Genomic DNA, 13033 nt, shown 5'->3' with positions numbered 1-13033 from the left:
AAACTAAGCAAGACTGTGCTATTGATTTTGCTCCATTTTCATGGAGCAGAGTATAAATACTTCACCACACTTGGATTAAAAAAAACATTGAGAACTTATTCTGATGTCACTGTTCTGAGCAATTAATCTTAATTGAAAACTAAATAATAGAAAATTCTTTCTAGAATAAGAATTATTCATGTTCTTCAGTAATTGATGTAATTATTATGGCAACAAAATAATTACAGCATAGAGAAATATTCCATCACAGGATAACAGCAATATTTCAGTTGTTTAAAAAAAAAAAAAGAGTATTTTTTCTTAAATGGACAGTGAACTTGAAGAAATAAACATGCCTAAAAATTTTTCACCTACTGTAGTAATAATACCCACTATTACTGTAATTTTTAAAAATTTTCAATGTTTGATTTGTACATTTGACAGCACGTTGTGCATAGTCAGTTTCACTGATTCCCTGGATAGTCAGTCTTTCCTTTTGCGAAGAAGAGGTGAGCCTTCAACACACAGACAGTATCCACTAGGGCCATACACATCTCTTCACCACCCAGATTCTGTGAATATAAAAAGTGCCATGTCCTCACCTGTCTTTCAGCTCCTTCATTATTCAGAAATCCTTATCTGAACGTTTTGAAAAGCTGGCCAAAGTGGATCCATTAATGCAGTCCTCTAAGAGAGCTACATTTACTAGGTAAACAACCATTTTTAATATTTCTACAATTTCCTGTATGGATCCACACTTGAGAGATTAACAAGCAATAGCGAACCTCAAGGAGGGATCTGAGTTTGAAATTGATTGATCTGGGCATCATATCAAAAAGCCAAATTGAGGAAGTAATGCCATGTAAAGGTATATAGAGAGAGCCAAGTAGCTACTTTGCATATTTCAAATGACACATGCATCATGAAGACATGCCATAAATCTAGTTATCTGTATTAATTTAGTGCCTAGAAATCCCAGTTATGGACCAAAACCCCAGTGCTGACGGTACTGTAATCCCCCACAGGTGACTGAACAGCTGCCAAGTTCTAGCCATCAAGAATACACATTTGGACAATGTACATTGAGATACTGACCCCAGTCTTTTCCTTCTATGACAAGTAGTCTGGGGCACTTCTAGATTGGTTTGGTCCTATTTAAATAACTAGGGCCTTTCTTAAGATGCACCTCACCTGGCTGTCAATGAGGTGAGGGAAGAGGAGGATAAACGGCAATGGCCTGAGTGTGATGGTCTCTGGTTTCCATCTCAATGAGAAATTCAGGGGGAAGATACAGGACCACCTTATTCTTATTGAACACAGCGTACACAGAAATCACTCATCAGGCCCTGGATCTCACTAGCCCTTTGCTGGGTTAATTTACAGGTATGATGAATGCCATCTTGAGAGAGACAGCAGGGAGAATAGTGAATGGTCAGGTTGATAGACAGATCTTACTGTTTTAAATCAAGTAGAGAGACCAAAATTAGAGAATACAGGACTGTTGCATAGTTATCCATTTCTCAGCTGGCCTACTGAAGATTTTTTTAAGACAAATTTTTTTGTAGAACACATCCTGCTTTTCAATAGAATTTTTGGACCTCAACAGAACACTCAATCTAGTGACCCCATCAATTCAAAAACTAAACTGTCAGCCTGCAACTATGGCTCCAAGAACAGAATCTCATTCCAACCCTGAGATGAAAGATCTGGTAGACTGGGAAGCAGGACTTAAGGCTCCAGTATGAGTTCCACGAAGTTAGAGAACTCAGACCGTCAAGCCCAGGACAGGGATATTAACAGCATAAGACTGTCCTGTTTGGCTTTCTGAACAATAAGGGTCAGAGGGAATGTGCAGAGCAATTTTTATCCTCCACCTAGGAGAAAGACACCTCTCTGAGATGCTGGATCCTGCTTATCCCTGAAACAAAGATGGGGGGATTCTGGTATTTTTCCTAGCTGGTTTACAGATCTAGTTGAGGCCCTGCCCCATTTACAGAACATGTAACAAACAACTAATTTCTGACAACTCATCCCCTGGATTACAATTTCTGCTCTTGATGGAGAACTATCAAGGTGATCAGATAGTCATTATTTCCTTCTCAAATCAAAATCATTAGGGATGGCTGCTACTAAAGACCCCAGAGTCAGATGTGGGTAAAAGTACTCAAAACTTTCAAAGGAACTTTATATTAATGCCAAATTGGGAACATAAGATTAAAGGCTAGATAATTTTCTTAGAATGATTCTCAATGTTTTCAATCCCAAGACCACCCCGAGACCCTCCTCATCTAGCCAGAACTCCACTTCCTATTTAACAATATGGGGAAAACAGAGTGACTGCAAAGCCCTAACACCTGTTCAAAACTCCAAGGCTAAGAACCCCTGCGTTAAAGGACAGGCATCTACGCTGAGGAGAATTCTGCCTATTCCTTTTTAGAGATCAGCCCCCTGGCTCTCATTCCCGAAGACTGAGAAGGTCACAAAAGCCAAACAAGGCCAAAGGCCCATGGCTCCATAAGAAAAAGGTGATGCAGAAGGTTTATAAGAGTCCAGAGACCCTCTAGAGATACAGTTCAGACAGGGGAAATGCTGGTCCAGGATAAAAATTGTGTTGAATTCAGACATAGTGCAGCCAGAAAGATAAGGCAAAGCCTAATTACTCAGGTGTGTGTGCCAAAGCCTAAAGTGGAGTAAAAAGGGGAAAATCCATGCTAGAGTCTACGGAGGAGGAAGATGACAAAACCACTGTAACTAGTACCAACAAAGGCACAACCGGCATCAGCTCCCCAGTCTTCCTGGTTTACAGAGTATCAGCATGTCATAAACAGATAACTAAGGGTTAATGTCTCTTTCACCTGAAGCACCTGACCAGAGGACCAATCAGGAAACCGGAGTTTTTCAACTCTGGGTGGTTTTACCTTTGTGTCTGAGGTCTTTGTCTGTCTGCCTGCTTTCTCTGAGCTTTGGAGAAGTAGTTTCTGCTTTCTAAACTTCTGTTTCTAAGTGTAAGGACAAAGAGATCAGATAGTAAGTTATATGGTTTCTTTTCTTTGGTATTTGCATGAATATAAGTGCTGAAGTGCTTTGATTTGTATTCTTTTTGAATAAGGCTGTTTATTCAATATTCTTTTAAGCAATCGACCCTGTATTTTGTCACCTTAATATAGAGAGACCATTTGTATGTATTTCTTCTTTCTTTTTATATAAAGCTTTCTTTTAAGACCTGTTGGAGTTTTTCTTTACTTCAGGGAAATTGAGTCTGTACTCACCAGGGAATTGGTGGGAGGAAGAAATCAGGGGGAGATCTGTGTGTGTTGGATTTGCTAGCCTGATTTTGCATTCCCTCTGGGTGAAGAGGAAAGTGCTTTTGTTTCCAGGACTGGGAACGGAGAGGGGGAGTCACTCTGTTTGGATTCACAGAGCTTGTGTCTGTGTATCTCTCCAGGAGCACCTGGAGGGGGGAAGGGAAAAAGGATTATTTCCCTTTGTTGTGAGACTCAAGGGATTTGGGTCTTGGGGTCCCCAGGGAAGGTTTTTCAGGGGGACCAGAGTGCCCCAAAACACTCTAATTTTTTGGGTGGTGGCAGCAAGTACCAGGTCCAAGCTGGTAACTAAGCTTGGAGGTTTTCATGCTAACCCCCATATTTTGGACGCTAAGGTCCAAATCTGGGACTAAAGTTATGACACAGCACCACTGCATCTCCCAGAGCCATTGGAATCAAGAATACTAACACCAAGGAAGCAACAATGAGGCATCACACCTCCTTGGTAACAGAAAGCAGCTAAGAGAATGACTTGGTACCATGCCTTCTGTGACTGGTAAGTAGGAATGAGGAGGGGAGAAACACCTGTTACCAAAGCCATCCCTTGGGTAGGGCAAATCGGAAAGACTGCTCCAGGCCCCGCACTTTGGGGGACGCCGCCAGCCAGTGCGAGTGGCTGGCACGGTCGGTCCCAGAAGAGACGAATCCGTCACTTCTGCCCCAGGAACCACACCCCCATAGGGATGGCACTGCCTGTCCCACTGTACCTCTTCAGCTTCTCCCTCTTGCCATGAAATGCTGAGTCTAGATGCAAAGAAACTGAGTTGGAGTTGCAAGTTGCATCAAGGAGCTCCTGGCACTGACCTTTACACTCCTCATAGACAAAGGCGAGACTGTGATCTTTGTTACTTTTGGTGGTCCAAAAAACACTTCTGGCAAAGAGATGAGTCTTCTAAGACTAAGGGCTACTTGTCACACATGGTGTCAGATGCTAAGTACCAGTCAGTCAACTAGGCCTATCTAGATATATTTATGGCCCACATCACTATAGTATCCGAGAATCTATCCACAGGAATTTGAGACAGCCCTAATAATCTTTTGAATACTGTTGGAGAAGATGAGAAATTTAGCAAGTCTAAACACTAGACTTCGCCCAGTCACTTATCAGAGGGGTAGCCGTGTTAGTCTGGATCTGTAAAAGCAGCAAAGAATCCTGTGGCATCTTACAGACTTAACAGACGTTGTGGAGCATGAGCTTTCGTGGGTGAATACCCACTTCATTGGATGCATGTAGTGGAAATTTCCAGGGGCAGGTATATATATATGCAAGCAAGAAGCACATGAGAGATAACGAGGTTAGTTCAATCAGGGAGGATGAGGCCCTGTTCTAGCAGTTGAGGTGTGAAAACCAAGGGAGGAGAAACTGGTTTTGTAGTTGGCAAGCCATTCACAGTCTTTGTTTAATCCTGAGCTGATGGTTTCAAATTTGCAGATGAACTGAAGCTCAGCAGTTTCTCTTTGAAGTCTGGTCCTGAAGTTTTTTTGCTGCAGGATGGCCACCTTAAGATCTGCTGTTGTGTGGCCAGGGAGGTTGAAGTATTCTCCTACAGGTTTTTGTATATTGCTATTCCTAATATCTGATTTGTGTCCATTTATCCTTTTCCATAGAGACTGTCCAGTTTGGCCGATGTACATAGAAGAGGGGCATTGCTGGCGTATGATGGCGTATATTACATTGGTGGACGTGCAGGTGAATGAACCGGTGATGGTGTGGCTGATCTGGTTAGGTCCTGTGATGGTGGCGCTTGTGTAGATATGTGGGCAGAGTTGGCATCGATGTTTGTTGCATGGATTGGTTCCTGAGCTAGAGTTACTATGGTGCGGTGTGCAGTTACTGGTGAGAATATGCTTCAGTTTGGCAGTTTGTCTGTGGGCGAGGACCTGGCCTGCCACCAGAGGCCTGTGAAAGTGTGGGATTGTTGTCCAGGATGGGTTGTAGATCCCTGATGATGCGTTGGAGGGGTTTTAGCTGGGGACTGAATGTGATGGCCAGTGGAGTCCTGTTGGTTTCTTTCTTGGGTTTATCTTGCAGTAGGAGGCTTCTGGGTACAAGTCTGGCTCTGTTGATCTGTTTCCTTATTTCCTCGTGTGGGTATTGTAGTTTTGAGAATGCTTGGTGGAGATTTTGTAGATGTTGGTCTCTGTCTGAGGGGTTAGAGCAGATGCGGCTGTACCTCAGTGCTTGGCTGTAGACAATGGATCATGTGGTGTGCCTGGGATGGAAGCTGGAGGCATGAAGGTAGGCATAGCGGTCGGTAGGTTTTCGGTATAAGGTGGTGTTAATGTGACCATCACTTGTTTGCACCGTGGTGTCTAGGAAGTGGACCTCCCATGTAGATTGGTTCAGGCTGAGGTTGATGGTGGGGTGGAAGCTGTTGAAACTGTGGTGGAATTTTTCCAGAGAGTCTCCTTCCCATGGGTCCAGATGATGAAGATGTCATCAATGTAGCGTAGGTGGAGAAGGGGCGTGAGTGGACGAGAGCTGAGGAAGCGTTGTTCCAAGTCGGCCATAAAAATATTGGCATATTGTGGGGTCATGTGGGTGCCCATAGTGGTGCCACTGATCTGGAGATATATATTGTCATCAAATTTGAAACAGTTGTGTGCGAGCATAAAGGCACAGAGCTCAGCAACCAGTTGTGCTGTGGCATCATCAGGGATACTGTCCCTGACAGCTTGTATTCCATCTGTGTGTGGGATGTTTGTGCAGAGGGCCTCTACAGCCATGGTGGCTAGGATGGTGTTTTCTGGAAGGTCACCAATGCATTGTAGTTTCCTCAGGAAATCAGTGGTGTCACGGAGACAGCTGGGAGTGCTGGTGGCATAGGTCTGAGTAGAGAGTCCACATATCCAGACAGTCCTTCAGTGAGAGTGCCAATGCCCGAGATGATGGGGCGTCCAGGATTTCCGGGTTTGTGGATCTTGGGTAGTTGACAGAATAACCCTGGTCAGGGTTCTAAGGGTATGTTGATTTGTTCTGGTGTTAGCGTAGGGAGTGTCCTGAGTAGATGGTGCAGTTTCTTAGTGTATTCCTCAGTGGGATCTGAGGGAAGTGGCCTGTAGAATTTGGTACTGGAGAGTTGTCTGGCGGCCTCCTTTTGGTAGTCAGACCTGTTCATACCTGTTCACATACAGTCCCCAGCTAAAACCCCTCCAACGCATCATCAGGGATCTACAACCCATCCTGGACAACGATCCCACACTTTCACAGGCCTCGGATGGCAGGCCAGTCCTCGCCCACAGACAAACTGCCAACCTGAAGCATATTCTCACCAGTAACTGCACATCGCACCATAGTAACTCTAGCTCAGGAACCAATCCATGCAATAAACCTCGATGCCAACTCTGCCCACATATCTACACCAGCGCCACCATCACAGGGCCTAACCAGATCAGCCACACCATCACCGGTTCATTCACCTGCACGTCCACCAATGTAATATATGCCATCATACACCAGCAAGGCCCCTCTGCTATGTACATCGGCCAAACTGGACAGTCTCTATGGAAAAGGATAAATGGACACAAATCAGATATTAGGAATGGCAATATACAAAAACCTGCAGGAGAACACTTCAACCTCCCTGGCCACACAACAGTAGATCTTAAGGTGGCCATCCTGCAGCAAAAAAACTTCGGGACCAGACTTCAAAGAGAAACTGCTGAGCTTCAGTTCATCTGCAAATTTGACACCATCAGCTCAGGATTAAACAAAAGACTGTGAATGGCTTGCCAACTACAAAACCAGTTTCTCCTCCCTTGGTTTTCACACCTCAACTGCTAGAACAGGGCCTCATCCTCCCTGATTGAACTAACCTCGTTATCTCTAACTTGCTTCTTGCTTGCATATATATACCTGCCCCTGGAAATTTCCACTACATGCATCCAATGAAGTGGGTATTCACCCATGAAAGCTCATGCTCCATGGGTGAATAAGTCTATTAGTTAATCTATAAGGTGCCGCAGGATTCTTTGCTCTCCCAGTCACTGAAGTCAATGAATTATCAGTGACCAACATCACCAGGTCATATAAAGCCCAAGGCTTTCAGTCTATCCTGGTAGCCATGATTCTGCTTGGCAACAGACTTAAAAGTTTATTAGAGAATATTTAAATAAAGATGGTACAAAGAGTTCAAAGCGTCATAACAAGGCCTAACCAGCCCAACAGAGCAGAAAAACAGAAGAAAAAGGAGACTAAGAGGGATGGACCCTGAATGACACAGGTACTTCAAAACTGGGTTGTTGGGTTTAAAAACAAAAACAAACCACACAATCTAGACAAAAGCAGTGCTTAGAAGGGCAGAAAAGGAACAGCAGCAGCAACAAATAAATTAAACAAGGGAAGCTTTAAGGATACTGAGATGTGCTCAGACATCTGCTCCTGCAGAAGACAGAAGGAACTTAGGGTAGTTGAAACATTAACCTCTTTTATACCCAGAGTGTGGGAGATGGATTTTGATAGGCGCTGATATGGATGAAGTCAGCAGCAACATACTATACTACTTTTCAAAACAGCAGCAAATCCTTCCACAGATGCAATACAGAGGATGGGGCAGTCAGCTAAGAAACTAAATTACCAGCAGTTACAAATTCAGGCCCAAATCCTGCACTGGGATCCACTAATCCAGAACCCTGGAAGAGTCTCTTTACCTGAAACAGGATTTCACATCAGCACTGGAGCCCAATTTAACAAATATAGTGGCTTCTGTACCTCAGCAAATTTTCACTATTACTCTCTGGTACACCTATAATTAAAGTACTTATGTGAGATTTTTCCCCAGATGATATTCAAACCCTGGTTTAAAAAAAAAAAGGCATTTGCAGATGAAAATTTGAATCATTGTTACTCCTTGTCATTTGCTGTCATTACCCAGAAAGAGAAGATTAAGGGTATGTCTTCACTGCCAACGTTAAAGCACTGCCTTTAACATGAGTGTGTAGTCATGTCATGCTGTAAAAAACCCACCCCCAAGAGGGGAGTGGCTCCCAGCGCTGGTGCACTGTCAACACTGCCACTTTACAGCGCTGAAACTTGCATCACTCAGGGGAGTGTTTTTCACACCTCTGAGAAAGAAAGTTTCAGCAATGTAAAGTGGCAGTGTAGACAAGGCCTTAGATTCAGGCACAGACCTTCAGTTACAGTTGCTGAGCACCCACCACTGCTTAAGTAGGGGATGCAATGGTGGTCTTTGCAGTCCCTGGTCCAAGGCCATCTGTCCACTGGGTTGGTCCCTCAGTGAATTCAGAACAGCCTGAGTTGCCAAATTATACCAGTTACCAGTTCCAACTTGCTAATACAAGCACTAAGAATCACCACGGCAAAAAATTCTGGCCACATCCCCAACGGATCCCCCTGCATTGAAGTAATCTTTCTGTGGCCAGTTACATAGAAACTGCCATACTGGATCAGACTACCAGTCGGTCTCATCTAGTAACCTGTCACCAACTGTGGCAAGTACTAGCACCTTTAGAGGAAGATGCAGGAAACCCTGTAGTGTAGGCAGAGAGTTTCCTCCAAAATCTCAGTAGTTAGACGTTATCTCAAGCTCCTAGCCATGAGGGTTTCTATCCCCTGTAAAACTTTTTTTTTTGGTCAGTATTTACCATTATCGCTGGATATTTCTGTTATCCATACCAATGACTAATCTCCATCTGAATCCTGCTAAACTCTTGGCCTCTATTATGTTGTGTGGCAGCAAGTTCCACAGATTAATTGTGTATTGTGTGAAGTTATTTCCTTTTAACTGTTTTGAGTTTGCCACTTTTTAATTTCATTGAATGTCCCCTAGTTCTTACTTTCTTAGATAGATCTGAAGCTTTGATTCACTCTATTTTTTCTACTCTATTAATTATTTTGTATGTTTTATGTCCCTCATACCTCATCTCTAAGGCCATGGCTACACTGGCGCTTTACAGCGCTGCAACTTTCGCGCTCAGGGGTGTGAAAAAACACCCCCCTGAGCGCTGCAAGATACAGCACTGTAAAGCCTCAGTGTAATCAGTGCCGCAGCGCTGCAAGCTACACCCGTAAGGGATGTGGTTTACGTGCAGCGCTGGGAGAGCTCTCTCCCAGCACTGGCGCTCCGACCACACTCACACTTCAAAGCGCTCCCGCAGCGCTGCCGTGGCAGCGCTTTGAAACGTCAAGTGTAGCCATACTCTAAGGTAAATAATCCCAATCTTTTTTTTTCCATGCATTGACTAAAATTTTCTCTGACACCCACACTTCAGCAATATCCTTTTATACTGATCTTAGAGCTGTTTTGGCATGCGCAGCGTGGTACAAAATGGCCATATCATAGCATTTAGGCCTATATTGCTTAGAGCAAAAGAAACAAGCTCTGAAACAACATTCTAATAATCAAGTGTTTTCTGCATCTCAGATTTTCATATACCAGAATATCTACATTTGTGTCTGAATCCTGATTTCATGCCCTTTGTCTTGACTACTTATGATATCAACATAGAAGTCTGAGACTATGTGCACATCAAGAAATACCTAATAACTGTACATCTGATGTTATGATCCAAATTTACTGTAGCACTGATAATGGGAATACTAAATTTAAGTTCTGAATAACACTCAGTATACATTTTAAAAGTTGACTGTTAGATGGCATGACAAGGACATAATACAGTATATCCTCTGGAAGCAAGTAGTATTCCACAAAAATTAGGATCTTTAGACTACTTTAAAAAGTTGCTGCTGCTGCTGTTCTATGTTAAAGGGGTAAAATAGTTAAATAGTATTTGTGGAGGACATGGCAGTGACTAGTCCTAGGGAGGGACTAGGAAAGAGGAAATGAGGAATTAAATTATTTTAATAAAAGCTTTAAAGGGGCTAGTAAGTAAAAACAAATATAAAATTGATAGATTTTAATATATTTTACAAAATATTAATATATTCAGTTATATATAAGCAAGAGTTCAAAAAGAACATAAATGGACAATCTTAGAAATGAGCCATGATAGTTTAAAAACAACAGTATTTAATTATATTACAATAAGAGAAAAGGATTAGGAAAGGGACGGTGGCAGAAAATAAATGTTTTTTTTTAAGGTAAACTTGAGTAATGGCTACCAGCTAACCAGCCATCACAGGGCAAGCTAAGGCTGCCATCTTACTTGGCCCATCATAGGTAAACAGGAGAACATTTCTATAATATTTTTCTAATACCCTTTCAAGTTACTATACAAACGTGTAGCTGTTCATATTTATCAATCTGAAGTTCTGCTTCTGGACTAGCAAGTAACATGAAGAAACATATAATAGGTATTTTCATGAAAGTAGAAAACTAAACACACAAAGATTCCTGAGGCTATGTTTATACTGACAGCTAAAGAGAACTGCCATCGTGCCTGGCTGGGAATCTCCCCTCCCCTTCCAGGATCTGAGCCCTCTGGTAATGACTCCCTAACATTTCTGTGTTTAGTAGGTCATATAAACGACAGGACGGGAATCCCCATGAACAGCACCACCATAAAACCAAGCAAGACACATCAAAGAGCTAGAGCAGCACAGGAACTAATCACAGGGAAAAACACAGACCGATGGTCTCAGTTACTGCGCTCCTACCCTGGAAAACATTCGTATGTGGATTGTAGGCTGATTCACGCTGCTGTTCTCAACAGAGGTGAAAAACACGTCCAAGCCACCAACTCCTCCGCCCAGCACGCACGCACTCACTGTTTAAAAACTGACTTCCAAAACTAGTAACACGCCATCCACAGCTACTCACAGCCACGAAGAAAGGCAAATGTGACTACAAACCCTCTGCCTGAGTGTCGCGTCCCCGAGGAGTTCCACGCAACGCCGAGCGGGGAAGGGGGCGAGTAAATACCCATGAAACTGAAAGTGCAGGCTCCTGCGGGGGAGGGGATGCTGTTGGTGTAACGCCGACAGCTCATTCGCCAAGGACCGATTCAAACTGCTCCATTTCAGTCCGCTCGGCTGCAAAGCAACACGATGGCCTCAGTCAACCCCAGCACGGAGCGGGCAGGCGGTTGCCTTGCAGATCGCCCCGGCTCTCCGGAGACGTCTCCCTCAAGCCTGTTTATTTGCACAGCACCAAACTGCGCGAGTGAGAGCGGAGCAAGTCCCCCCGCCCCCGGCTGACAGCCCTTCCGCGGGGGTAAATACCTACAGCACCTGCCCCCTTCCCCCCCGCCCATCTCCTATTGCTCCGGCTGGGGGAGGAAGCCGGGGCGCTGCCCGGGCAGGTCCTTGTTCCTGCCCAGGACACACGCGCGTAGCGGGGTGTTACCGAAGTCTCAGGATAAACAGCTGCGGGGTGAAGCCCGCCCCGGCACTCCCCCGGGCAGGGCGAGCCAGCAGCCCAGCCCCCTGGAGAGGGCCACGGAGACACCCGCCGGGAACCGGCTGGGCTCAGCCAGACACCAATCGGCCACCTGAAGCGGCCCCTCCATCAGCTCGCTCCGGCCCGCCACGCAGAGCGGGGGAGAAGGACCCGCCCGCACCCAGGCCGGACTCACCCCCGAGTCGCCGCTGCCAGGTCGCTGTCGCCAGAGGAGCGGAGCGGAGGTGGCAGGGTCCGGCCCCCTGGCGCACACGGGGAGGAGGCGGCAGCAACACCCCTGCTCGCCTACCGTGCCCGTGTGTCAGGGGCTGGCGTCACGTCACGTCACCCGGTCTCCCCTAGGCCGAGAACCCGGAGACTGGGAGCCGGGGCCTCCCCAGCAGTAGCAGCCGCCCCGGGGGGTGGGAGGGGGCTTGGCCAGTGTAACAGCAGAATCTGCCCTGCCTCAGAACGTGCCCCTTTCCCTTCTGCACATGCTCGCACCCCGAACGGGGCCCCAGCGGGCATGCGCGCAGCCTCCGCACATGCCCACTGGCGACGTGAAGCCGCTGCCCTCACCCTGTGCCTCCCTAGGGCTCCTGTCTCTGGCCAAGGGAACGGCCGCGGGGAGCCGAGCGAGGCAGGCGCCGGCAGGAGGGATGGAGCAGCGAGCACCCAGCAGCTGGCGGGTGAGTGGCTGGGGAGCGGAACAGATCGGGGGAGTGGGGGCGAAGGGGCAAAGAGGGGGCCGGGAGGATGAAGGAAGGGGTCGAGGTAGGTGTTTAGGAAGCAGAAGTGGATCGGAAGGAGACGAGGAACAGATCGAGTTGGGGGACGGAGGAGGAGGCTGGAGCAGATCTTGGTGATGGAGCAAAAAATTGGGTTGGCGGGGGGGGGACAGATCAGGGATCCGAGAGGATGGCGGATGAGAGAACAGGAGTGGGGGACACTGAGGCAGATTTTAGAGAATGAGGGTGATGGAGGAGATCAATGGGGTGCAGAGGTGGGTGAGTAGATGTAGGTTAAGGGAAGGAGGAGCAAAGCAGGGAGAATATAAGAATAATAAAAGGATTTTACTGGATTTGGATTGTCTGGAACAGAAAGAATCTAGATTGACAGAGAAAAACTAGAACACAAGTATTCAGTGTCCTCAGTATGCTTCAGCAGTTTGCTCATTGCTGTGATTAATTGATAATCTTTGTATTGATGTCCATGATTTCCCCTGAAGATTACCCAGAATTATGTATGATTTTGGTTCTGAGAACTTTATAATCTACATTGTCAGTTAAAATATAATAAAGTGTCTCACTTTCAAGTGACTTTCAAATTAGATTTTGCTGTGTATTTTTTTTTTCTTTCTATATTTCCATACTTATTCATTTGTATTTATATTGGGTGATGTTTCTAGTCAGATCTATTCTCTCTTAAATTAAT

The 13033-nt window shown here is 45.5% G+C and overlaps 1 protein-coding gene and 1 long non-coding RNA gene across 11 annotated transcripts in view; one reads left to right on the top strand and one right to left on the bottom strand.

Moving 5' to 3' along the window:
- ELF2 (E74 like ETS transcription factor 2) overlaps nt 1-12046 on the bottom strand; it is a 70436-nt gene extending 58390 nt beyond the window's left edge. Inside the window, exons 1-2 of one of the 10 annotated variants that reach the window (XM_030563767.1) lie at nt 11796-12035; nt 11042-11253 (exon numbers count right to left, since the gene is read on the bottom strand). The gene's annotated coding sequence lies outside the window, so the exon portion shown is untranslated. The other 9 variants (XM_030563765.1, XM_030563770.1, XM_030563775.1 and 6 more) reach the window with 9 other exon arrangements.
- A 98-nt stretch (nt 12047-12144) lies between these two features.
- Nucleotides 12145-13033, top strand: part of LOC115652135 — a 28411-nt gene continuing 27522 nt past the window's right edge. Inside the window, exon 1 of the long non-coding RNA XR_004000561.1 lies at nt 12145-12288. This is a non-coding gene — a long non-coding RNA (uncharacterized LOC115652135). The remainder of the gene's footprint in view (nt 12289-13033) is intronic.

Source organism: Gopherus evgoodei, chromosome 5 (genome assembly GCF_007399415.2).
Source record: "Gopherus evgoodei ecotype Sinaloan lineage chromosome 5, rGopEvg1_v1.p, whole genome shotgun sequence".
Taxonomy (NCBI): domain Eukaryota; kingdom Metazoa; phylum Chordata; order Testudines; family Testudinidae; genus Gopherus; species Gopherus evgoodei.
The sequence above is the reverse complement of the archived record's forward strand: the minus strand, read 5'-3'. Positions and strand labels throughout refer to the sequence as shown.